Genomic DNA, 11540 nt, shown 5'->3' with positions numbered 1-11540 from the left:
TAAACCGAGTTACATTTTCTAAACTGATTTACTTCTATGGATTTAGGAGAGTATATCTGCTTAGTAAATTGTGTAAGTTATCATTTTGATATTTGTTTGTTTTATTCAGGAAGGGCTGACAGAACCAATGGTGCTATTTTGATTAGCTGATCCTCTTGATTCCTGCCAGGGAGAAATCTAACTAGCCAACAATTGCCAGTCAGGCTAGGCAGACAAACCAATTGTCTTAAACCCAACCAAGAAGTTCCACGGGCACAAGGAGCTGGTATTTTTGCCAATGATGACAGAATTGATGAAAATAGCCCCATGGCTGTAGAAATTATATGCAGGATCCAAGCCATTGTCTGATTTGAACCAGCTTTGCTGTTTGAAAAGAATGCTGAAGCAGTGGCCAAGAGTGCTCTCTATTAGTTGAGTCTAGTTCACCAACATTCACCCTTCTTAGACTCAGTTGATCCAGCTGCGCTGATCCATTCTTTTGTGGTTGAAGCACTGTAATGTGTTCTATGTTGTGCTGTCCTTGAAGGTATCTCAGAAGCAGGGCTGGCTCACCCACTAGGCAAACTAGGTGGTTGCCTAGGGTGAAAGGAGGGAGGGTGGGATGGGACAGGAAGGGAAGGAGGGTACCACCACCCACCCCCTCCTTCCCTTCCTGTCCCATCCCATTGCCTCCCTTCCTGGCTCTGCTGGCCACGGTGCACTGTGATTGCACGAGGGGAAGGCAATGGGACAGAAAGTGAAGGGAAGGAGGGGGCCTGCAGCCCAGGGGGTTTGAAGTGCTGCAGGGGGCGGCGGGGGGAGGGGTGCCTGCCTGGGGCACCATGTGCCCTTGTGCCACTGCTGCTCAGAAGCTTTTGCTGGTTCAGAATGCATGAGACCTGGATCCCTTATATCTTAAAGCGGTATCTCCTGTGTGCCAACTGTTGACTTCAGATTGCCACCTACCATCTGATCCATACTTAGGGAAGCAAAGTTAATACCAAAGTTAATACTTACTCTTTGTAGCTCCCTCTTTGTGGAACACACTCTTTGACCAGGTGATGGAAGTGTCATCACCAGAAATCTTCAGGGGCTGCTGCAAGTATCTGCCACAATTGTAATGGGACATTAATTACAGATATCTTCCAGGGTGGGGATGGTCATTTGCTGTTTATTTTGTTGGCTCTAAATTGTGATGCTTTTAATTATGACTTTTCAAGTTGCCAATCCACAAAGAAGGGTGGAATATAAATATCTCAATTAATTAATTAAAGGCAGATTCCTAAGTTCATCTGTAGAAAAATAATTTGGCTCCCTTGTAGGCACCAGTTTTACATACTGATTATACCAACTCATCCTTGTACCCACTTTCAGAGAGAGTAAAATGGTATAAACCCCTTACAGTGTTACATGGAGTGAATCATAATAGCCCAAGCAACCATTTCCAGCTGATTTCAGATGACAGGCTCAGTGAACATGAATGGAAATGAAGAAGAAGAAAAAACCCGACCAGCTTCAGAACAGACCTAAAGTAAGGCTTCTTTGACTTCAGGGAATAATTAATGTACAAATTTCTTGACATAGAGAGCATTGGCAAAGGGAATGCTATAACCTGACATCTAAGAGCTATTTTTTGAAGGCTGCAAGATCAAGCATTATAATGAGGGCTCACTTCTCTTGCAATTTGTTTTAAACACTGTTATGATGCTGCGTTGCAGTAGTGTTGCTTTGTATTCTGTATTCAAGCATAAAAATCAAGCCTGCAGATAAAATATGGGGCACGGCTCATCATTTAAGTGCCACTGGTTTCAGTTAAAAGAATAAGCTTACCTGCTCATTTGGGGGGGGGGGGAAGTGCCTAAACTTTGGGTCCGTAGTTCCCAAAATTAATAATTTTAAACAACAAAATATTGTAAATAAGAAAATGGACCGGTGAGCCATGGACATTGCCAGGGACTGGGCTGGACCATGGTAGAGCAGCTGAGAAGCTGGTGAGGTCAGTGAGAGGGGCAAGAGGCCTGGAGAGGACAGGAATGCAACAGAACCCAGTAGGACTTTTTTCTGGAAAAAGAAGTGCTAGAACCAGATCTTTTTTTTTTTTTGAGCAGGAACACACAGGAACACAGTCCCGGCTGGCTTGGTGACATGGGGTGTGGCCTAATATGCAAATGAATTCCTGCTGGGCTTTTTCCTACAAAAAAGCCATGTTAAAAATGGTGATGTCAGGGGGTGTGACCTACTATGCAAATGAGTTCCTGCTGGGCTTTTTCTACAAAATAGCCCTGTGCAAAACAATGGTGATGTCAGGGGGTGTGGCCTACAATGCAAATTAATTCCCATTGGGCTTTTTCTACCAAAAAAAAGCGCCCTGGCTAGAACTCTCTATAAGGAAATGAAGGAAAAACACACAGGTGCTCCTCATGAACTTTTAGACATTTTTATTGAAAGTTTTGTTTCCATGAAGCGGTTCCAGAACTCATTTCCATTGTGTTTCCCCAGAAAATAAGCCCAACATAGCAGGCCCCTGGTCTGAGGCCACAGCAAGAGGTGACACTGAATTACTGGGGTGGGGGGTGGGGATCCATCTAAGGAAAGAGGATATGAGCTGTTTTAAATAACAGCAGTTGTCCAGTGTTGGAAGCAAGAGGGGAGAAGGGGGGTAATCAGCTATTCAAAGTTGACTATTGAAAAGTAGTGGGTCAGATCCTATAGTGATTCCAGCATAGCTCTTTTATTAGTGAAAACCCAACTGAAAACACACATGGCTAGCTGCAACTATATTCATAGAAACTCCACCCAAAACACACCTCCAGCAATAAACAACCCAAGTGAAAAACAGGTGCTCAGAACCCTCATTCGCATGGGCTTCATTCAAATGGATATTACCTGATTGGCTGGCTCAGCAAGGGCAGCCACACTGAATGTAGCTGCAAGGAGCCTCTTAAACAATGGGCTTCATTCAAATGGATATTACCTGAATGCCTGGCTCAGCAAGGGCAGCCAACCTGAATGCAGCTGCAAGGAGCCTCTCCCACAAAGGGTCTTTGTTTGAAGCTCCCAGTACATTACAACTATATAAAGTATGGCATATTGTAAATATATTAAGTCCAAAATATGAGATATACTACAGATATTAAACCCATCATATTAATCCAAGATTTCAGAGAGACAGTAGGAATTATAGGATTGGATCCCACCTAAAATGTCCACCCATCCAAGGGAAGGAGTTTTGCCAATTCTCCCTCCCACCACTGATCTCCTTCTCCCCTGCACACACACTATTCCTGAGTGTGCACCACCTCCCATGAGGAGAATTTCAAGCAGTTTTCAAGTTGCATAGGAAGGCAAGGGCAGAAAAGTTATGTGTCTATGGACATAAATCCTTCTATCCAGAGAAACTAAGTAGGATACAAGCCATTTTGTCTAGGGATATAGCAAATTTCACCACGAACACCTCTGACAGCTGAAATCCCTGTGGTTTTAAAGGTGGCAATAAGATGTGAGCATCCATCCCTTTGAGCCTTTCCTGAACAGCCACAAGTGCCTGCCAAACTGGTTTGCATCGGGTTTTCACAAAACTACACATGCAAGAAAGATGCTGCTGATTCAAATTGATCAATGGCTATTAGCGTTGCTAAGGACAACTTAGACAAACCCCGAAGGGTAGGCTTTGAGAGAAGCACATCATCTATGTACAAGTGATTTATGTGATTTGTGAATGATCCAATTGTCTGTTTAAACAACTGCTTGCTGAGTAGAGGAACTACACAGCAAGGATGGGAGGGTAGTAGAAATCAGTTGGTCTATGAGAATACATACACATGAAAAGCCAGTTGCAGTATACTGCTTGATTAGGACAGAATACAAGGAAGCAAAGTGCTGGACACCCATGAAAAGATTGATGAACTATTGAACCAATCATGAAATAACCAGGGCTTTGTTTGTGACCGGCTAATAGGACATGAACAACATCAGTGGGTATTTTGAGTGTCACTGATTATGTCTATCATAAAGCTGAAACATCTGTTGAAATTTTGAGATGGCTGGGATAGCAAAATGATTTAGAGGCAGGCCTAAACAGGGTGTGTGGAAAATCAGGCCATGAGCTGTCAGGATCAAGAAAGAAAGAAAGAAAGAAAGAAAGAAAGAAAGAAAGAAAGAAAGAAAGAAAGAAAGAAAGAAAGAAAGAAAGAAAGAAAGAATTTAGTTAGATCAAGAGATGGCAATTGGTATTTTCATCAAGAATTCAGCATGTGGTCTTCCAAAAATCATCTGGCAATTGACTTTTCAGTGTAGTCTTAATTTGCATGCCCTGTCTCCTCCACTGGTTAAGAGGATGTTGCTTGTCCAAAAGCCTCCAATATTGTGAAGCTTACATTGGGTATAGGTTATTTATCCAAAGGAAGAAGAACATAATCAGTAAAAAGAAATAATGATATAAATTATTTTTATTCCTTTTACCAGCTACGTAAACTACTAGGAAGAACTGAGGAAAGAAGCACTGTATGAATGTTGTGTGTGGTACGCAAGAAACTTCCCAAGGCATTGCTTGATGCATTGATGCCACTTCTGGGTTTTCATCGAGAAGTTATGTTGCTGCATTATGCGATGCTCCCCTCCCCATGCTCTACCCACCAGAAAAGTTTCAGGGTGCCAGACAAAGGCTTGGCAACCCAAACTGCCAGAATAACTAGCAGTACATAGGGCTGGCAAGAGGCAATCAAAAAACATATTTGGGACCAAGTATTGCAAAAGGACGTAGCAAGCAATAGGCTCATATTAGTCATCACCTGAGCTCTTTGTTGCCTAAGATTCTGAGAAGGACAAGCCTTACTACTCTAGAGTAGAAAAATAAAGACAAAAAGCACGTTTACAGAACTTCTTCAGATCATTTGGCAGGTACATGGCAGATTTGCGAGGGCAGCCTTGGGCTCCATTTTGATGGGTTTCATCTACGGTTGGCCTCCCCCTCCTTCTTCTTTCTCCTCCATCCCCTTTCCTTTATCAGATGGTCATATATCACCCCTCCGTTGGATATTATGCCATCTATTAGCTGTATACTGGAGGTGTGTTATGGATTTTGTTCTATGCATTATATTTATTATAATTTGAATGCATTTCTTGTATGTCTTGATGTTTTAGAAGATGATGCTACCCTCTCAGACCCGGCTTGGGGAGAGTGGGTTATAAATCTAATAATAAAACAACAACATCAACAACAACAATGAAAGCTGAAAATGCCACCTGCAGATGGGTGAAATCAATGACTACCTGTACCCAAACATTCTATATTGTGGCCCCCACGGGGTAGAATGGAATCCGGGGTAGAAAGGCTCCCATATTACTCTGATTCTATAAAATGTGCAAAGTAATATTGTTTAGGAGGGCATTTTTCATTCAGTATTTATAAGCTTTTATAGAATATTTGTATGCTTTAACGTATATGAAAATTCTCAAGATAGTTTTTTATTGTATATGTTTTATTATATAGTTGATTTTTTTTAAAAAACCAACGTTTGTAACTCACTTTGAGTCTTTGAAGAAGAAGATATTGGATTTATATCCCGCACTCCACTCCGAAGAGTCTCAGAGTGGCTCACAATCTCTTTTACCTTCCTCCCCCACAACAGACACCCTGTGAGGTGGGTGGGGCTGGAGAGGGCTCTCAGAGCTGCTGCCCTTTCAAGGACAACCTCTGCCAGAGCTATGGCTGACCCAAGGCCATGCTAGCAGGTGCAAGTGGAGGAGTGGGGAATCAAACTCAATTCTCCCAGATAAGAGTCCGCACATTTAACCACTACACCAAACTGGCTCTCCCTTTCTTTGAGGGGGCTATAAATGAAGTGAGTGAATAAATGATGCCAGTTGTTTATACCTTGGCACTGAAAAATTACGTGTAGCAATGTCAGTGCTGTTGACCATTTCTATGAATACAAAATATTTATTTATTTGTATTTATTTAAAAAAAATCCTAACCTCAGTGTTTTTTTTGTAGCAGGACATCCTTTGCATATTAGGCCACCCTCCCCCCGGTGTAGCCAATCCTCCTGGAGCTTACAGTACACCCTCTATTAAGAGTCCTGTAAGCTCATGGAGGATTAGCTACATCAGGGGTGTGTAGCCTAATATGTAAAGGATGTCCTGCAACAAAAAAAGCCCTGCTTAGCCTCCTTTTTACTTCACATGAACCTAAGGCAGCTTGCACTGTAGACTACAATAAAACACAATAATATATATAAAACACACAAAAATGACTGTACATATAATAAAACTGGAACTATAGAGAGAAGATTAGCATGGTCCCTTCACAAGGATGATACAAAACATTTAAAAAAATGTAAAACTGTCAGTAGGCAGATGAATTCAAGCTAATCAGATTCCATTGGGAATAAAACTGTCTTCAGCTGATTCATGGTTGAGAGTGAGGGGGGGCAGGCACAGCTCTCTGGGGAGGGTGTTCCATAATCATGGGGCTGCCACTGAAAAGGCCATCTCTCACATACCAACCAGAGGAGCTTCTATGGTCGATGGGGCAGTCAAGATAGGCTCTCCCTGTGGTTTGAATTCTCATACAGGATACATGGTGAAAAGACAGATTTTCAGCTATCGTGGTCCCAAGCCACATGAGGACTTTAAAAAGTGTGATCTTCATTGCTCTGTTAAATATGCATTTGTCATGTAAGACAAAGATGAATGCAGGTTAGCAATTGCATATTCTTACTTCCAAGGCTTCAATGAAGCCTTTCTTGAATGGCAAACCTTGAGTGACAAGCCATAATGGTAGTAGATGATGGACTGTGCTTGGCTTGGTAGATCTCAAATGGTGCAGGATGCCCAATAAATGTTCTTTGTAAGAACTGCTCTGGAGACTACCAGTACTGATTAGCCTGTCCTATAATTATGCACAAACATTAGGTAATGTCCTCACCATTTCCGTCTCATTTAACAATTTAGTTAGCGTTTGACGCTTGATTGCTTGCTTATTCCTTACTTCAGGCAGGAAAAGACTCTGTGGGTGAGGTCAGACGTTCATAAAATCCCACTACGGGCATGAGTGGAGTCCGGAAGCATGTCGGATTTTAAGCGGTTGTCCAAACGTCAGCATCTGCGAATGGTGGTTAGCTCGTTCAAGTCCCGCGTTGAGACGACTGGAGCGCGGACTAATTTGATACTGCTTTAAATCTGGAACAAAATTCTTCTGACAGTCCCTGAGGGGAATTTCTCTGTTTGAATTAAATGATTTGGTGGGGCACTGGAAATGACTGTCTAATTATGTAGACTCCTTCTAATACAGCAAAGCAGATTTACAGAAGATTTGCATAGCTGTCTGCAAATCTGAAGACATTTCTAGTAATGACTTCATTGGCTTTTCTCTCACCACTGAAATCAGACCTGTATACAGTCTGCTGCAAAATCCCCCACTGACTGGTGGGCTTCTCCAACAGGTGGAAACATTCAGTGGTATTTTGCTTTCTCCCACCCACCCACCCACCCACCCACCAAACTATAGAGGTGTTTTTCATCTCTCTCTGGTAGTTATACTGCCACCACCTGATTATTTCCGGATAAGAGGGCTCTGACATTTGGCACTCCATCCACATTGTTGCTTACAGGCTCAGCCTAATGCCTGTGTCTCTTGCTTTGACTTGTGCTAGCCATTTCTGGGATGATTTACCATACTTGCAGACTCCCCCCACCCAAGCATCCTTTTAGTACTATGTTCGAATGGGGGTTGGTGTGGTTACAGACAACAGACTTCCACCATTCAAAATTGTAAGACATTTATCAAAAAGAAAATGCCCATACACATACTCTTCACAGCAATGAATCAAGAAAGGTTACAAATTAAGGGTGTAAATACATATTTCCCTGTCCTTTCTCTAGCTGTTGTTATTCTAGGGTAGGCTCCTTCTTCTTAAAGTTACAGCTTTCTATCAGTCATCCATTATCTTGAGTCTTTGTGCAGGCTTCTTGTTCCTTTGTTAGCTTCACATGGCAATGGTGGCCATCAAGATGGAGTCCAAGTGTAAGAGCTCCTTCCCTCATATGAAATCAGCCAAAATGGACCCTGACCCCTCTTTGCCAAAGGAATTTGTCTTTAGCATCTGCCCACCCCTCAGTGGGTTGAATTTTTCTTTCCTAAGGCAACCAGGAAGATACCATCTAGCCCTCTAAGTTTCAAGTCTCCGTCACCTTCTTAATGTCATATTCCAGCTAAGGTGTGACATAGCTATTTCACTGCCTTCATCTGGGAGAGCCATTAGCATTTAGAAATATTTGATGGCTAGTCACATCAGAGCACTTGTCAGGACAGGCAATACTTCAGAAGAATGAAGTTCACCAATAGGAAGCTTTTGCCAATGGGGAGGGGGAACTAATGTGGAGGTTTTGCAAGTCCTAAATCCCAAAATACTGGAATGTAGCTCCTAGCTAAAGAGCATGTCTGTGCACACATGGAAAGCCAAAGTGCAATTTGAATTTGGAAATGTAAGCTAAGGGTCTCAGGCAATAGATTCTGGGTGACTTAAAGGTACTCAATTGCAACTTGCTTAATTTATTGTTATACCTGCATGTTCAAAGGCAATACACCTCTGAATATCAGTGCCAGGACGCAACACCAAGGCAACATTAGTCTCTATGCCTTTTGCTGCATCCCCAGAAGAATTGGTTGGCCACTGTGTGAGACAGTATGATGGACCAGATGGACTACTGGTTTGATCTAACAGGACTAAAGCATAGTTATTTTGTATTGTTTTATCTGTTGTACATCGCCCAGAGCCTGGCCTTGGCGGGGATGGGAGATTAAACAAGTCCAATAAACAACAACAACAACAATAATGTACTGAGCCAGCAGTTGCCTGCGCCCTAGAGGGCATGTGACTATCACCCAGCCAGATGACTACTCCCTGAGCCCTGGAAGATGCAGGCAGGCAAGCATATGTATATGGTGATGGCCAAGCCAATCAACAGTTACTCAAGCCCCAGTGCAGGTGCATCCATATAACTATCATCAGGGCTTTTATTTATAGCAGGAACTCCTTTGCATATTAGGCCACACACCCCTCATGTAGCCAATCCTCCAAGAGCTTTCAGGGCTCTTAGTACAGGGCCTACTTTAAACTCCAAGATAATTGGCTTCATCAAGGGTATGTGGCCTAATATTCAAAGAAGTTCTTATTACAAAAAACGCCCTGGCTATTACGCTCTTCCTTTTCTTTTCCCTTTGGCCAGGGCCATGCATGGTCACCTCCCTCCAGCCTGGGGCAGCTGCCCTGGATTTCCTGTGGTTGAGCCCATCCCGATTCTGCAGCTCACTCTTCTGTGGCCTTGGTGCTGCTACTATAAGCTAGTTGGCCCTGCACAGCAGCAATGAGGTGACAGCAGCATTATGTGGATGGCAACTATGCCTGAGACCTACAGTCTACTTTTACTACTGGGTAAAGCTTTGTTAACTGGCTGATTTGGTCAGCCAGTAGCACCCATTCCCCCTGGTTCACAGTCAACAAAGCTTTTACTGCGTTTGATCTATTTTCATCACTTACATATTCGTTAGCATATTGCCAAATTTATGACAGTGAGTCGCTTTTGAAATCATCTGCTCTGCTTTACCTGCGCCATTGAATGTGCTTTTTAAATATTTTGCAAACAAGACATAGAACACTGTTTATAAAAGTCCCAATGCCAAATGCTGCAGACATTATCCCATTTTGGGGCAGGGTAATTTCATTTCTTTTTCTTGGATTCATTTTCTGCAATCTAATAATCTGCCTCAATTGATTCGGAAGAGGAGTTTGAATTGTAAAAATTGTCTCTGCTCTAGATATTCTAAAGCGCAGTCATTGCTAAATAACAGGTATTGTTTCAAAAGATTGTATATAGTTATATAGAGGAGAAGAAAATCTGGAAGGAAGAAAACATGTGATTCCCCAAGGGTCAGGTTTAAAGTTTTGTCTAAATGTTGATATTTTCTCTTATTTGAACTTCTTCATCCATATTGTCAGTGGTTTTGAAGCACACAGACTTTTCTTCACATACAATTTTGTGTTATGGTTTGCAGTGGTATTTTACTCTCAAAACTAGGCTGAAATTGATCATGCCTGATGTCTGGTTTGAATAGCTACTTGAAAACAAACTTATCTTTTCGAGGTATTTTCCCTGAGGGCCACTCATATATGTGTATTTTACAGCATATGCCTGTTTGTACATCAGCAACAGAACAGCAGAAAACACCCTTGAGACTCTGAGGCGGATGGCTCCTGTGGCCCCCGCTATTTTTTTTCAATCTAACATGAGGCACAGAAGAGTTTTAAGAGTGCTCCGAGACAGAATACTTTACTGAAAAATTTCAAACTGAGTTTCAGTGCTCACTGTAAAGACAGTGGGAAACAAAATGACTTGTGAGGGGATGCGGACAGGGAATGAGGCACCCAGCAGAGAACTGAAGCTTGGGGAAGGAGCCATTTTGAAGTTGTTTGTAGTAAGAATATTAAGTACCATTTGTTTGTTCTACCCTTCAGTCTCCTGTGGAAACAATTTTTATTAAGTTTGTATCAGGAAATATTATACAGTTTTACTTTTGGTCTGATCAAAATGGAATCATGTACAATGGAACTTACTACTGAGTAAACTGGCATAGGATTGCATTGTAAATGTCATGGTGTTTTCTTTAACATAAAAAAGCAGCAGTAAGTGTGACCAAAATTTGGACCAAGGGCCCTTATCACATTCTTTTCCTGGTACATATTGTCCTCTTGATCTTGAACCAGTAGGGTGTAGTGGTTAAGTGTGCAGACTATTATCTGGGAGAACCAGGCTGATTCCCCACTCCTCCACATGCACCTGCTAAGTGATCTTGGGTCAGTCATAGTTCTTGAAAGAGCAGCTCTCTCAAGAGCAGTTCTGGAAAGAGCTCTCTCAGTCCCACCTACCTCACAGGGAGAGAAAGGGAAAGGAAATTGTAAGCTGCTCTGAGACCCTGAGTGGAGGGTGAGGTGTAAATCCAATCTCTTCTCCTCTTCCCCCCCTCCTGAGGGAATAGGTGTTCATATTGTAGGTATCTTGTGCTACTGCTTCATTTAATAGCTGCTGCATGGGATGAATCTGGTCAGGAAAATGGAATGACAAGTGAAGGTTTAATCTTGACCCTCATATGACACACAGTTATTATTTTTAAAGAAAACACTGGCAGGAGAGATTTCCAATATAACATACAGTTTGGCCTTTAGACAGGATGCAAAGTTAGTAGACCTTAGTGAACCTTGACAAACTTGTGTTTAGTGCCTTGGGTTCATCCTGCTAGATCTAGGAGGATTCTATGTTGATGAATGACGTTGAGCTTCTTCTTGTGCCATGGTTCAGTGTTGGTAGTGCTGGAATTAAAAAAAAAAAAGAAGATATCCAATCAGGTCCAACCCTTGGTTTATATCTATGAACTAATTTAAGGTTAAAAGGCTGATTTAAGGTTGTCTCATGCATTAAAGCTCCCTAACAACCCCCACCCTTGCACTCAGTCTCTCACACACACCCTGACAGATTCCCCACTAGCCTTGTTCTGGTCTCTT

At 42.3% G+C, this 11540-nt stretch overlaps 1 pseudogene; it reads left to right on the top strand.

The window, feature by feature from the left end:
- Window positions 1-6235: 6235 nt before the first annotated feature.
- LOC132569202 (U6 spliceosomal RNA) lies at window positions 6236-6327 on the top strand (annotated as a pseudogene).
- Window positions 6328-11540: the final 5213 nt, after the last annotated feature.

The sequence above is a fragment of the Heteronotia binoei genome, chromosome 3 (assembly GCF_032191835.1).
Source record: "Heteronotia binoei isolate CCM8104 ecotype False Entrance Well chromosome 3, APGP_CSIRO_Hbin_v1, whole genome shotgun sequence".
Lineage (NCBI taxonomy): Eukaryota > Metazoa > Chordata > Lepidosauria > Squamata > Gekkonidae > Heteronotia > Heteronotia binoei.
The sequence above is the reverse complement of the archived record's forward strand: the minus strand, read 5'-3'. Positions and strand labels throughout refer to the sequence as shown.